This window comes from Siphateles boraxobius, unplaced genomic scaffold (assembly GCF_051911475.1).
Source record: "Siphateles boraxobius isolate OS27281-9 unplaced genomic scaffold, OSU_SipBor_1 26, whole genome shotgun sequence".
Taxonomy (NCBI): Eukaryota; Metazoa; Chordata; class Actinopteri; order Cypriniformes; family Leuciscidae; genus Siphateles; species Siphateles boraxobius.
The window spans coordinates 15,330,221-15,346,861 of NW_027508876.1; the positions used below are offsets into that span (position 1 = coordinate 15,330,221).

At 36.6% G+C, this 16,641-nt stretch overlaps 1 long non-coding RNA gene across 1 annotated transcript; it reads left to right on the forward strand.

Annotated features, from left to right (window-relative positions):
- The first annotated feature begins 6,637 nt into the window (after nt 1–6,637).
- Nucleotides 6,638–8,659, forward strand: LOC143751489 (uncharacterized). The gene is made up of 5 exons (XR_013207249.1): nt 6,638–6,777; nt 6,908–7,083; nt 7,197–7,268; nt 7,356–7,589; nt 8,553–8,659. It is a non-coding gene; the product is annotated as an uncharacterized LOC143751489 (long non-coding RNA).
- Nucleotides 8,660–16,641: the final 7,982 nt, after the last annotated feature.

The following is a 16,641-nucleotide window of genomic DNA, read 5'->3' on the forward strand; positions in this document are numbered from 1 at the left end:
TTTTTTAATTGCAATTTTTGTTTGTCATTTTTGGCAACCTAGGGTGTGGCCTGTGCCCCACCCACCACCTTACAGGACACACACTAGTCCTAACTCCAAGTGTTTACTTGGGGTGAACTGCCAGCTTCGCCTATATATCCAACTGCTCAGAATGCCGAAGTGTTGAGTGCGCTCTTGTTTAACTGCATTTCATTACAAACGTAACTATATTTCAGATTTTATTGACCTTTTTTAATTACAATTTCTGTTTGTCATTTTTGGCAACCTAGGGTGTGGCCTGTGTCCCACCCACAACCTTACAGGACAAACCCTAGTCCTAACTCCAAGTGTTTACTTGGGGTGAACTGCCAGCTCTGCCGATGTTTCCAACTTGCCAAGGCATGCAATGCGCAGTGTGCGCTCTTTGTCCATTGCTAATCGTCCCGCACATACTGTAGCTCAACACCACAACTTCCCTACTTCCCTGACTTGAAATGGCAGCTTTTCCCTAATTGTGAAGACGGATACAGGTTTCCTGGATGCAGACTACAGCAGACTGTGCCATGGGCACATAACTGGTCAGTCCCACCCAGAGTACTGCACCAGAGCTAGGAACCATTATGACAAAAAGGCCAATTAACCATAGATTTTGCGTTTTAAAATAATTAGGCCTATGTCTGGGTATTAGTTGCGCTTTGTCATTTGAAAAAGTATTTGACTTTGTTTCATTATAAAACGTAACTATATTTCGGATTTTAATGACCTTTTTTTTAATAATTGTTCGGCGTTTATTGGCAGTCTAGGGTGTGGCCTGTGTCCCACCCACTACCTTTCAGGACACACCCTTAGTCCTAACTCCTAGTGTTTACTTGGGGTGAACTGCCAGCTTCGCCTATATATCCAACTGGCCAGAATGGCAAAACGTTGAGTGCGCTCTTGTTTGACTGCGTTTCATTACAAACTTAACTATATTTCGAATTGCGATCACCTTTTTTTAATTACAATTGTTGTTTGTCATTTTTTAGCAATCTAGGGTGTGGCCTGTATCCCACCCACCACAACCTTACAGGAAACACCCTAGTCCTCCTAACTGCAAGTGTTTACTTGGGGTGAACTATCAGCTCTGCCAATGTTTCCAACTTGCCAAGGCATGCAATGCGCAGTGTGTGCTCTTTGTCCATTGTTAATTGTCACGCATATAGTTCAGCACCACAACGTCTCTACTTCCCATGTTACCTTTTCCCTAATTGTGACGACAGATACAGTTTTCCTGGATGCAGACTACAAAGGACTGTGCTATTCGCACAGAACTGGTCAGTCCCACCCAGAGTACTGCACCAGAGCGTTGAGTGCGCTCTTGTTTAACTGCGATTCATTACAAACCTAACTGTAATTCGGATTTTATTCACCTTTTTTAATTACAATTTTTGTTTGTAATTTTTGTCAACCTAGGGTGCGGCCTGTGTCCCACCTACCACCTTACAGGACACACCCTAGTCCTAACACCAAGTGTTTACTTGGGGTGAACTGCCAGCTCTGCCGATGTTTCCAACTTGCCAAGGCATGCAATGCGCAGTGTGCGCTCTTTTGTCCGTTGCTAATCGTCCCGCACATACTGTAGCTCAACACCACAACTTCCCTACTTCCCTGACTTGAAATGGCAGCTTTTCCCTAATTGTGAAGACGGATACAGGTTTCCTGGATGCAGACTACAGCAGACTGTTCATTGGGGACATAACTGGTCAGTCCCACCCAGAGTACTGCACCAACCATTATGACAAAAAGGCCAATTAACCATATATTTTTTTATATTAAAATAACTATATCTGGGTATCAGTCATTTCTGTCAGGTCCATTTAAGTCAAGAACACACAAGACAATAGAAATGATTAGGAAATTTGTATTGAATAAAGTGTACTTCAGTTGATAATTGAAATTTGGCGGTATGGCTCTGTTCAGGGAATCCTCTGTAAGACTGGAAAAACTGGAAGGACTTTAAGAGAGGGCCACTCTCTGAGAAAACAAAGGAAATTAACATTTGAACTCCCCCTCATGGACTATTGAGACGAAGGTCTCACCTCCCTCATCCTAATCTACATTTCTCTCCCCCATTCTTCATCCTGGCAGAGATCTCCCAAACTCACACAAGAATCTAAATGGTTTAATGTGAATGATTATCATCAAGGTTTATACATGTTTGGTATTATTTGAAATGTCTCGGTGCGACTGGTACAAATGTCTCATTCCCAAAGAAGTAAACCAAAAGGTAATAAAGTTCTTAGGAAGTTTAGAAATATCTTCCACACTGGAGGGTGTGTCTTTGAGTTAACACCTTCTGACCATTTGACTGAATGCTAATTTTCCACTCCTAGCAAATGGTGACTTACAGGTAAAATTCCACTGTGGATGATGTTTAGTATTGAAATGAGGTCTGGGTATATAATGAAACGCAGCGAGAGCTCAGGGCTCTTTTCTGTATCCAGATCAGCCCGTGAGGTCAAGAGCCGAGTCTCTCTGCCTCACGTATTTCTTGTCGGGTATTTTCCTCTTTGTTCTAGAGCATTTGATGTTTTGCATTGATTACCTTGGAATTGATTATGGAATTGTAATGATACATTTAACTGACATTAAATTGTGATATTTGATTATACTAATTGACTTTGACATTATTTTCATTCAAGAGTTTAAAAGAATAGTAAAACATTCGCTCACATTTAATGATGCACAGATATCATTAAAGCCTTTTTTCATTTATGGAGTCAGAGGAAATAACGAGTTAATACATATGAGAAAATGTATTGCATTTAACCACAAATACGCAAAGACCTTCACCGCTAATTCGAATACCGCCATTGGATCGAGTTAGACGGCCTTACACCTCTGACCTTTCATGAGCACCATGAAATAGCAGGGAGTCAGAGGACAGCAGCAGCATTAGGGAATGCTCACAGTTTAGCACTGGGAGAGCAGAACTATTCCCCCATATGAACAGAGCAGCAACGATGACAGAATAGCAAATGCCACGTTTTACACGACAAGGAGGAGCTGGGGAGGTGGTGGGTTGCAGAGAGGGAGCAGTGAGCAGTTAGGAGCGAACTGAATCTGTTTAAATAAGGCGCCCTGATTTGAGTGTAATCATTAGCAACGAGGGGAGATGAATTGCTGATGCAGCTCAGCTGAGCAGATCGCTGATGAGACCGTGCAGCATCTTGACTAGCAGCATCTTGACTACTTGGCCTGCCAGAACTGACGCTGACACTCAATTTATGACACTATTCAACAACAACAACATGTTCCGTGCAACATATCATGCGTCATAACGCCATTTCTACATCATTGCACATGTGCAGAACTTTCCGGTTTCAGTTTTCAATTCGATCAAGTGTTTACATGTCCTATCGAATGGATTAGAATAGTTTTCCCTTACAATTCAGATGAAATTTTAATTGGATTTGGCTAATACATTCCGATTGATGTGGTCATTTTAGTCCAGCTACAAACTGATTATTAGGGTCCATGTAAATGCAGCTAATGTATTCAATTTATTTGTGTTTACATTATATTTATATATAAATGTGGTTTTCAAATGTAAAGGTACACTATTGTAAATGTTGCTGCTCTAGTGGTTAATAAACAAAACTGCATGTTGTCTTGTGGAAGAACATAGTAGAGTACTTCTCTGTTTATGTATATGAGCACACTGGTACTGAGCTACTCCGATATTAAACACTTATTATTACACGGCTCTGTGGAATACTTGATTCTGATTGGTCAATTGCGCCAACAAGTGATAAGGCATTCCAAGATAACAACCGTTCAAAACAGATAACGCAGACTCATCCGGGTTACTGAAGTCAGCAGCGATACACCTGCTAGTAATGTTTTGTCTTCGTGGAAGTTTTGTATTTGGTGAGCTAATAAAGTATTAAAACTCAGTCGAATCAATATTTTGTGTACAGTTATTTAATTATGCCATCCAGCATCGTGGACTCACTCTCTTTTGTTTCATACAAACGCAGCATGCTGCCATTATGAGATACAAACAGGTATCTGAAATCAATATATCTTATCCCCATAATTATTTCTGTGTAATAAGTGGTATGTATGACTGTATACCGTATCTGTAATGTACATCCAGTCGGTGGTTCTCTCAAAATAGTCTTATTTTGAGAAAATAAGCCTATTATAAGAGAATAAGCCTCCGCTTCGCGTTGGGGTCCTCATCACCCCTGGTTAAACCAGCAATTGCCACCTCATACATTTGTAAGATTTTTTAACAAAACACTTTTCAGATTTATTTTCACACGAAATCTGTTGCTCTATAAATGTTCAATAAAAAACAAATTTTTGTTCTACAATTATACACTATGGGAGTGATAAAAAGCACATTTAGCCACGTTTTACCCAATATAAAAAAGTATAATTTCAAATTTTACATTTAAAACACTAATTTCATAACATTATTCATGCTGCAACTGTAATCTAAATAAGAGAAGTATAATAATAGTAATAAATAGTAATTCTGTCAGTAATGCGCAACATTGATTTTGCTCATTTACCAATTTCACTGTAATGCCAAATGACATACTTATTCCTTTATATAGGCGGTTTAATTAAATAAATATGAAAGTAATTTAAATGTGTTCTATAGTATGTAACTACAGTATGTAAAAACGTAATTTTCATGTATTTTTTACAGTAGGCCTACATTACCGGTAATTAAGTAATTATAAGAGGGGTGGCATTTTTTCCTCCACCTGAGCATGTACCTGTGTCCAACAAAATGTCTGTGCACGGCCTTGTTTATTATAGGTGTATCGCAGTGATTCAGGATAAGACAAAAACATGTTTTGAAAGATGGATTCATGATGTAACGTTACTCACCCATTATATAAATTTAGCAAATTCTGAACAAAAACGTTACACAGTGTAGCCTACCTTTAACAAAACTTTAACTAGCCTATAACTTAATAATATAAAAACAATAATAACTAGTTATTTGTCACATCTTACTTGTTGGTGACTTCTTGGCATCTGTTGTGGACTCATGCCTGCTTGTCTTGCTTCTGTTGGTGACTCTTCTGGCATCTGTCTCATGCCTGCTAGTTTTGTTGGTGACTCCTATGTTCTGGCATCTGTTGTAGTATCATGCCTACTTGTCTTGTTATTGTGTAGATATTATTCCGCATTTTCCTATTGCCTGAAGTCCCCATTGTGCCAATCTGTGTGGCCAATAAATAAAAATCTGTGCAAAAATCTGAGCATAAAACGCAAGTTTTTAACACTTGTGAATGTGATCCATTTACGCAGTATCATGAGACCATCTCGACAGTGAACAGCAAGACATTCTTATGTTTTCTACTGTGACGTCACACTGAAACATTCCGCGCTTGACGACAGAACCATTAGCTCCTCCCCTGAGCGCGATGTACAAAGTCCGCCATGTTTATCTCAATGTTGTGTATATTTGGGTAAGAAATTGGTTATTTTCAAAGCTACTAAAGTTATTCAGGCAAGAGCAGTGAGTGATTTTCTGTTTTTATTCTCATTAACAGAATAGACAGCAGCAGGTACTGTACATTAAGCCGCTGTCGCTTTAATACACAGATAACGTTACGTTATAACGTCGTGAATTCGTTGCCAGTTGTTTACATTCACAGATAATCGACTGTTTATGTGAACTTTGTGTGGTTTAACCTTGTGTGTATTGTCAGTTTAAGGCCAATAATATGTGAAAGAAAACTTAGTTTAATAACTTACTTACCACGTGAGCCTTGTGACAACAGGGGAGAATTCCAGAAAGCAAGGCTATCTTACCATCAAACATACACAAAACTATTGGTTGAGTAAATTAAATCTTGCTTGCTCTAGGTACGCTTGATTAAGTTAGTAAGTTAAGTTCAGCCAAGCCAACCCAGATCATGGTGTCGGTTAACGTTAACACACATCTATGTCTGTTCTCAACAGAGGGACGAGTCACCATGGAAACAAAAAGAGCTAGCACAATGCAGGTGTCCTGACATTCCATCCTACCCATAGACATCATGATCCTACCCGTCAGATTGTCCTACCAAGGCTTACTGCGCATGCGCACATCAATTTTGCGTCATTTTTGTCACGCTGAACAACACGCCCATAATATTTTACTACTTGCGTGAGAACTTCTTCATCTGAGGTAAGTTTTTCTCTATTTATGTTAATTTTTATTATACAAAGATATATAGCAGTAATGAGAACTGTTTACGGGCACATTCATACAAAGCCAGCTAGCACCATTGATCATATTAGCATTTTTCATGAAAACATAAGGCTAGATATGGGCGGGGCATATGATTTGATTGTTTGGTGTAAAATATAAACACACACAATTATGTCAAAATGTCCGTTTTGTCGAGTGTCCTCATAAGATCAGTCTTAAATTAATTAAATAAAGTATCAAATGATCGTAAAGAGTGTGAGGCGTGTGAGATCGCATCTCTCTCAGCAGCGGCAGGTCTTAAAGTGACAGCTGTTTTCATTCATAAAAATACGCCATTAAACAAATATTTAAAATATATACTCTATATTGTTTTTGCATCAATTTGGAGATCAACTGTGAAATTATTACATTATAAAATATAATAAATGTATATATAATGTTTGATTAATCTAGTTTTTTTTTCTTGCATTTTTTGACAGCTATGGAAGATAAGTGGGAAGCACTGTATAATCTTCTGTCAGTGGGATCGTACCCATCAGGGTATGATAAGTCCAAAAGGCAGAACATTAGAAGATATGCACTTAAATTCAACCTAAAGGGTATTTATTTTAACTTTACATTTCAATTATGTTTATTTTATTATTCATTTGTTCCCATCTTGATTTTCTTTTCCAACAATGCCAAATGTCCTTTTGCTTCTGTCATAGTCATGTTTTCTCTTTAATGTAGATGGAGAGCTTTTTTATGGAAGCAAAAGAGTGATAAAAACCAAAGAGGAAGCCAGGATGCTCTTTGAAGAATTCCATTCCTCGCCCATTGGTGGACACACAGGGATTGGTAAAACACGTGCTGCCATCTGTGCCAGATTTTACTGGCATGGCATGTCAGTTGACATTGAAAATTGGGTATGTGTTATTTATTCTATATAGTTATTTTAGTTTATATTTATATATATATATATATATCAACTCACAAATATGTATATATATATATATATATATACAACAATTTCTGAAAGGTATTGGAATGTGATCAATGTCAAAAAGTTGGAAAGCCTCTGACTGCTGTGCAGACCTTACAGTGCATCAAGGTAAATAAGTGCAGTAACATACAGTATACATATACTAAACCTACTTTATACACACTAAACTTACTTTACATTTGGTGGACTTGATAGGTTTCTGCTGTTTGGGAGCTTGTTGGCATTGATTTAACTGGACCATTACCTGAAACTGCAGATGGCTTTAAATACATCCTCACAGCCACAGACTACTTCTCTAAGTGGGTTGAGGCTTTTCCTTTAAAAACCAAGACAGCAGCTGAAGTTGGAAGACATCTCTGTTCCATCATTTATAGGCATGGTTGTCCCCAGAGAATTCTCTCAGATCAGGGAAGGGAATTTGTAAATGATGTAAGTGTATTTAAAATGATCAGTATTAAAGTGATTTAGGTTTAGCCTCAATGGGTCTCATTCATGAAACACGAGCAGAACGAATTTTTGTGTAAATCGTGTGTAAAGTGGTTCTGGCGTAAATTTTCGGATTCATTAAAATGTTCGTATTTTCCAAATGTTAGTTGGTAAGAAAGAAATCTACACCTGCTCCCAGCCACGCGTAAATAGTGCGTTTAACATCCGAACATTTTGCTCATTAATAACTAAGGCTGCATTTTAATTCCCCTTAATCGGGTACATATTTACACAGCATTTTGAAAAAATATTATATATAGTAATTACTATACGGTTTTTCTTTTTACATCTGAGACTGTTTGATTAACAGATGAAACTCCATTAACTGCATCTGTAATATGCTGCCAAGCTTGCTTTTCTTTAGGACCCGATACGCCACTATGTAGCCTACGCTTGAAAATAAAATTTTTGAATTTTTGAAGTTTTGAATGAACTTCTGATAATAAAACTTCGATTTCTGCATCTGAGAAATTTTTCTTTTTCATTCGCTTTTGAGAAGACATGTTGAAATCCTTCGTTTGGTGTCATATGATGCCCATATATAGTTGTCAGTCGGATTTAATTGGCGGGATTTATGGTAATTGAGAATGAACGTGCACGCGCGTCCCATTTACGACTGATTGGAATTCATTAACACACACACATTTCACTATCACATCTGACGTTTCCGAAGTATTTGTGAATCAGGAGATGAGTTTTCGGGAAGGTCTCTTTACGTGCAAATCACTCTCATATTTACTCGTATATTTACGAATGTTTCATGAATGAAACCCATTGTCTTTGTTTTTAGATTTTCAAGAGTTGTTATATTTTTGCACATACAGTACATATATTCAACTACTGTATGTTTTAAGGAGCTTTTCACCCATTTATTCACGGTGATTTTTTTCCCCTTTATTTTTTAAGCTTAACCACAGGCTTTGTGAAATGTTGTGCATCAAAAGAAGTGTGACAGCAGCTTATCATCCTCAAACTAATGGCCTGGATGAAAAGACCAACGACAACATTAAACGGTAAGTTTTATTATTGTATGTACCTAGGTCAGGAAAAGTTAAGGCACCCCCGCCCCCCATACTTTTTGAATATCGCTACCTATTTGTGGTTGCGCAATCATTTTTTCAATGTTTTCGTTTAATAATCGTTAATCTGTGAATAAGAACTATATTGTTTGTTTTATGCAAAAAGACTGATTAAACTAAATATCAATCTGTGCTTGCAAACAACATGGCTGTAAAAGTATTTTTTTATGTTTTATCAGTTTGCTTCCACATTGCTTGAAATGTAAGACATATAATGTTTTTTATCATAAAAATACATTATAGCATAGAAATAGTCTTATTGCAAAAAAAACTGTCTGAATGCAGATCAAGGATGTGTGAGATGAGTATAGCTATATGATAATTATTTACCATATAATCATTTACCTTTTCTTAATATTGCTTTATATATAGTATACAAGTATTATATATAAGTATATAACATAACCTGTTCCAGGGTTAGTTTACTTATATATACTTACAGTATATACAAGTATAAGTATATAACATAACTTGTTCCAGGGTCGTCATTCATAAAAGGACATCATAGGCCCTACCTATTATGAAAGAGCGTGTCTGTCTGTCGTAACTCCACTGAAATCTCCATGCTAAGCAAGTAAAGCGTTCACAATATAACATTCACCATCTGAAGTTTTTACACGTTTTTAAACATATTAGATGAGAAATATTGATATGTCTAATCATCAAATAAATCAAAATAATCATCAATCCTATTGTTTTTCAGTAATTGCGCACGCAGCGCGATTCTACTATGGAAAAGGCACACGGGGTCAGGGCAGTTAGAGTTGCGTTTGTTAAACAAACCCACACATATTATGATTAATATGATTAATCATATATATTATGATTGAAATGGAATTTTGATTTTGTGACGAAAATTCTCGGTCTGTTATTTTTACACAAAAATCGCTGCAAAAGATGCCTTCCAACAGGTTTTATCATAGTTTTTGTCCAACTCCATTGACTTGTATTGGATGTTCTGTGAGGTACGGTATTACTCCGCTGACGGAAACGGGAATGGGGTTGTATGTATTATTTCTGTAGTTATGCAGTCGCGGTATAGTAGGCTACATTATCCAACCATTGGCAAAGGTGCATTATCGCCACCAACTGGGCTGGAGTGTCTATTATTCAAGCTCTAATTATATAACAACGGAAGAATGTCCGGTTTTGAGGCGTTTGGAAAAATAGGTCCACAGTTTTACAACGAATGGTAAAACACCTGTTGGAAAGCATCTTTTGCTAAAACAGAAACCGAAAATTCTCGGGACAGCAGCATTTGTCCAAATTTCAATCTTAACCATTCTATTTCATCAGAAACGATCTTAAAACAGGGCTTTAAGTGTAAAATACCGAACTTGTCCTTCAAGGCACGAGTAGAGTAACGTTGATAATATGGCTACGTAGCTTACATCAAACACGTTTTGCTATTAAGGGCAGCCTACCACACCATTGATGTGAACTTAGCTATACATGCCATTTACGTCAGAGGGAGCTATTTCAGGCCCTGTAGAGGTTTAGTGAAATGCCCATACTTTTTTATTTTGCTTCTTCGCCATTTTTAATTTACACATGTCTCATATTTGTGTTATTGCTACTATTTGTGTTATTGACCTTTCAGTAATAAAAAAAAAGACTTAAGATTATTGTGGGAGTATTTTTGTATTTTCAAAATACTAATTACTTGTATTTTATTTAAATACATTTTTCACATCAGTATTTTGTATTTTATTTTGTTACATTTTATGAGCCATTATTTGTATTTTGTAACAAAATAGTTTTTGATTTATTTGTGCCCACCTCTGTAGCAAAGACAGCTGAGCAATATCTACTTTTATTGAGGGACATGTGTCCCCCAGTCTGCATGGGTCTTTGGGTCAGAAGTCGCAGTCGGTTTATCAAGGTTTGTACCTTAATGTTTGTCGTATAACCAGCTGTGCCATGCATTTGGTACTCATAATGGCTGCATCACAGCAGCCATATCACCCTGTAGCCCAAGACTGGTTGCCCACTGAAGAGTGTGAGGCGTGTGAGATCGCATCTCTCTCAGCAGCGGCAGGTCTTAAAGTGACAGCTGTTTTCATTCATAAAAATACGCCATTAAACAAATATTTAAAATATATACTCTATATTGTTTTTGCATCAATTTGGAGATCAACTGTGAAATTATTACATTATAAAATATAATAAATGTATATATAATGTTTGATTAATCTAGTTTTTTTTTCTTGCATTTTTTGACAGCTATGGAAGATAAGTGGGAAGCACTGTATAATCTTCTGTCAGTGGGATCGTACCCATCAGGGTATGATAAGTCCAAAAGGCAGAACATTAGAAGATATGCACTTAAATTCAACCTAAAGGGTATTTATTTTAACTTTACATTTCAATTATGTTTATTTTATTATTCATTTGTTCCCATCTTGATTTTCTTTTCCAACAATGCCAAATGTCCTTTTGCTTCTGTCATAGTCATGTTTTCTCTTTAATGTAGATGGAGAGCTTTTTTATGGAAGCAAAAGAGTGATAAAAACCAAAGAGGAAGCCAGGATGCTCTTTGAAGAATTCCATTCCTCGCCCATTGGTGGACACACAGGGATTGGTAAAACACGTGCTGCCATCTGTGCCAGATTTTACTGGCATGGCATGTCAGTTGACATTGAAAATTGGGTATGTGTTATTTATTCTATATAGTTATTCCGGACATCCAAGACCAAGTCCTATCTATTTAAATGGGGGAATTCTGAAATCTCAAAAACTGCTTGCTGAACTCAGAATTAAAAAACATGCATTAAATCAGAAATATGTTAACAAAACCTGACACTAACTGACCCATAAATGTTGTTTCTTATGCTCAAATAGCGTTAAAAAGCGTATTTTTCAGGCTAGACCAGCCAATGCACATGTGCAGTCCTAAGCGTGAGTTTCAGGTTTACATGAGAACCAGAGCTTCTAAAAGCAGCTGCAGTGACAAAATGACTTTACCAATAAACAATTGGCTCTATTATTCAGAAGGCTATTATAAGGTATTCCGCCATATTGTGTGTTACACTTTCTCCCATTCATAAGTAATAGGAGTGCAGTGTCTTTGTATATCTATAGACTTTGGTACAGCTAAGAAAGCTGTTGCATAGTGTTCCATTTTTACCATGATGCTGTTTAAATAGTAGACATTGTACAATACAATTTTCAGTGTTAAATAAACCGTTACAATCACTGTTCTGTTAATAACCCTCTGCGATCCGACTACCTGTGGATGGGGATAAGTAAGTCCCTGGAGTTGTCAATAGTCTGCCAGATGACACATTTGTATCAACTGGCGGACTTTTGCTGACAAATAAACATGAATTACTCAGTCCAGGTATACACGGAAAATGAGTTAACGTTGTTCATTTGCATATACTACCGACACTGTAACAATACTAAGCGGGTTGAAAATTGACAAAGTTACACTTTAAGAGTATTATCAAGAAACTTAAATCACCACAAGCGATAATCAAAGCAGCACGTTTGACTAATGCTGTGGCTGTTTATTGGGGGAACAGTGTAGGACATGCTCTATAAATAAGGCGCTCCTTGTTCCACGTGCCCTCCCAACTATTCAGAAAGATTTCCAGTGCTTTCCTGCTGTGAAATCATTACCTGTGCTGGTTGGAAATTGGAATGAACACATATAAAGATTTTTACTCTTTGTACTTACATTAATCATACATCCCATTAGAATCTATGTAGGAACATGCATGATAACAGATCTCTGTGTGGGAATTGTACATTGCATTGTCTTATTTACTTTTTGAACATTATTGCAGAGCCATTGGCAGAAATTTCCTGGCACCACTCATCAGGGATGTGAACATAAGGGCCATTCCACTCTTTTCCCTTATGCAGATTCAGCATAAGATATCAGAGTCACCAAATTAGGTACCTCCCCTTTTTTTAAACTTTTTTGCATAGCGATTTTTTATTATTATTTTTTTTTGCTGCTGCATAGTGCAGACCTGACTAATTAATCGTTAAATGCATTGATAAATGCATTCATATATTTTATTATTTGCTCGTTGTATCCCTAGTGCATATTAAAATTCGCTGCATTAAAATGTGTTTGCACAAGGTTTTTACGTAAAAAAGCTTTGCATGATTATTAGCGGAGTGGAGCTGCGTTCGGACAAAAGTTTGATAAGATTGCCATCTTCTGGTTATTCATCACACAGCCAATAAAAAGCTAATTTGAAAAAGATTTACACTCTCCAACCATGCAAGAACAGGTTAAGTTAGTAGTTGAAACTCTGTGCAGCACTTCTTTGATATACTTATGACTGTAGTGTAGATTATGGTACTTAGTGTAACAATGGTAATTAAATATGCATATTCAATTTTGAAAAATCTGAGTCTTTCTGAGGTAACCATTACTAACACAGGAGCACAATGATTGGAAGCACCTCTTTCCTTTTAAATAGCAATCGTCTGCTCTTATAATCCAATCAGAATAATGGAGTGATTTCTCCTGACTAGTACTTGTTCACACTTTTCTTTGTGTTGATATGATTAGTGAAATGATGTTAGCAGGTAATTCTGGATCAGGGCCACAACCTGTGAAATTTGTGTTTTTGAAAAAATATAATTTTTTGTCCAATGAAGCTTTATGCAATTATTGAAATATGTAATAATGGTACTACTATCAAATCAATAAATACATTATTGTGATACACTTGAGCCTGACAGAATTAAGAAGTTTGCTCAAGACCTGATGATCGTGTTTTGCAGCATAATTTGAAAAAGGTTCCTAATGAAAGCAAGAAATTTTGACTTTTTGTACAAAGGAATTCACATAATCATTCGCAAATATGCTTATTTAATAAGTGACCGTGTGCATAATCCTAAATGATTAAATATGTCATATTTAAATAATTAAACATACTCATTTTTTTAGTTAAAATTACAACTTTACACCAGTTCACCACAGAGTTGAATCCTTGTAGAGTCTTTACTGTACATTAGGGTACTTGCTGTAACAATGATAAAGTATGTATCATATAATTTTGAAATAGTAAGTAAATTTTGTCAAGAGTATGTAAATTATTATAAATGTATCAAAAGCCAGAAAACAATAACATTATAATGATGATTCACTGGTGCATGATAGAAATAACAACAACATTTGAACCATAGTCTGTAGATTTGAACTTGTGTAGGTATAATTCCACCATGAAAACGGTAGAGGGAGACATTGAGCTGTTTTTTGGTCTTGTATTTATGGGTTCATCCAGTTTATTGGGAAGTAAAAATAGACAGGACTCTAACTTATATACTTATGTGTCTCATCAGCCTTAAAGTACACGTACACTCAGTAAGTAAGGGGGTATTTGGCTGTTTAACAGGGAATCAAATACGACAAATGTGCAAACAGACTTCAACTTGGAAGAACCACCATAATCACCATACTGTTCTGCCATGTTCATATTCAATTAATAACATATCTGAATATTATGTTAAAAACATAATTTTGAAGCTTATGATGAATATGCAATGAAAACTTCAGTTATTAATAAATTGCAAAATGCTATGAGTGTATATAACATATTTAAATATCTTCCTCCACTTTAAACTGTATGTCTACATGAGTCGTTTCATGTACCATGTCCAATAAACATATTTTGAATTTTATATCTGATTGAATTTTCCTGTCTTAGCAGCCCATGTATTATAGTTAAGCAGCTGTCACTCTATACTATGGCTTATGAATTAATGTAGTGTTTTGTGGCGGGCTCCTGCTGGCACTCAAAGCACGTTGGCATTTCAGTTGTGGACAGTCCTGGTCTCATCACACAGCTATCTATTCTGATGGCTGCGGTTACAGCGTGGGCCACTGACCTACACAACCAGCTGCAAACGCTGGTGCTTTGCTGTTTCAGATGTGGTAGGTCATGCTGTAGAGGCTCATTATAACATGTAAGCGCAAAGTAAAGCTGAACTCCAAAAATCACAGCTTCTGGTTTGGACAGGAGAGTGATGCTAAATATAAATTTTGAGAGTCGGCAATAAACTGGACTGAGATCAAAATGTATACACACGAGGGATGCCATAGAACAGTGATTTGCATTAAGATAAATACAAGGTGAGCTGCAAAATATAGCAAATAGGGGAAATTCATATTCTGGGAAGTTCATTTACCAAATATCTATATATAAATGGCAGTGTTGGTTAGGTCAAATAATGATGGTCATGTTATGATTTTGTATGGAAACTTTGTATGTAGCAGTTAATTATATTTCTTGTTTATTTTTAAGATGCAGTGGGGTCCAAAGTCTAAATTTAAAAAAAGGGAAATGCTAAATTAGAATTGACATGAAGTTTGTTCAAGACCTTATGATCGTGCTAGTCAGTAACATTTCATAATCCAAATGGAAGCAAGAAAATTACCAAAACATAAAAAGTCATTGCTGTCTCAGAAAAACATAGTTTTGACAGAATTAAGTTTTTGGCAGGATATGGCAAGTGTGTGAAATGATGAATCATAATGAAACACGAGTTGCATGGTGATGCTCCAGAGTGCTGTCTTTGAAAATCTGGCGAGAAATATAACAAATGCATCTCTACCACAGTGGAGCATTGAGGAAGAGGAGTCATTGTGTCTGGAGCCTTTTTAGCTGCTCGTATTGGTGAGCTACTTTACTGTGAAATGTCATTTAATGCTTTGGTGTGCAGAATGGCAGAATGCAGAATGGCTTGCTTCACACAAATGAAACGGTTTTTATCTAAAGAAAAATGATCAGATGCCCAAATTGCAAAGACAACCAAGAAGTGGCTATAGAAGAAGTCCATTAGGCTCATGTTTTGGCCTAGTCAGAGTTCAGATTTGAACCCTATAGTGAATATTTGGTCTCACATTAAACTTAAACTAACTGGGAAACATTTTTTAACTACTCATGAACTGTCTGAAGCCATCAACATTGAGTGAAACAACACATACTCTTCTTCCTGTAAAAAGCTGTCTGTAAGTTTATCAACATGGCAAACTTTTAAAGAAAACAAAAGGGATGGATATTCCATGCTAAGTTATTTTATCTACAGTATTTGTGCAATTCTTGCTAATTCCCTGAGTGATTTGTGATTTAAATGGTTAAGACCACGAAAAGACCACTAAATATTTACATCTGTACACTTTTAAAGCATGCTGATAATGTCAAGATGCTCTGTTGTTCAAATCAAAATGGGAAAGAAACGTGATCTGTGACTGATACTGAATGATTTATAGTGCCACACAGGGTTTGAGTAAAAACGGCAGATCTTCTGGGATTTTCATGCACATCAGACTCTATAGATAGAGGATGCAGACACAAAATAACAACTAGTTAGTGGTATTTTTGTGGGGGGATGTGTATTAATGAGAGAGGTGAGAGTAGAATGACCAGGCTGGTGCAATCCGACAGAAAGGCAGCAGTGTGTGAAATAGCCACATGTTACAGCAGTGCTGTACTGAAGAACATCTCTGAACACACAATGAACACTGAAGTAAAGTACATTAGACTGCAGCAGAAAACCATTTCTTTCCAGGTTCCTAAACCCAGGTACCATTCCAGGCTGGTGGGCACCTGCTGAAAACTATACTACAGATGTTCCCTGGTATGATCTTCAACAAACAATGAGTTTGAACCCAAATGGCATCTAATCCAACAAGCAATTTCGGGATGTTTCTTAACAGATCTGATACAAATGATGCCATCATGTCAACATGGTCAGGAATGTTTATAGCTCTTGTTAACGTCATGCCACTGAAAGTTGATGCATGCTTAAGTGGATAGCAATAAGATGCTTATTGATGATACATTTTGCCTCTCCCACACAAATGCCCAAATAATGTGTTAACATAGTTTGAAAATATATTCATTTGAATCCATGTTTAACGGGTGGGTCGATTGAAACGCGGGAGGCGTGGT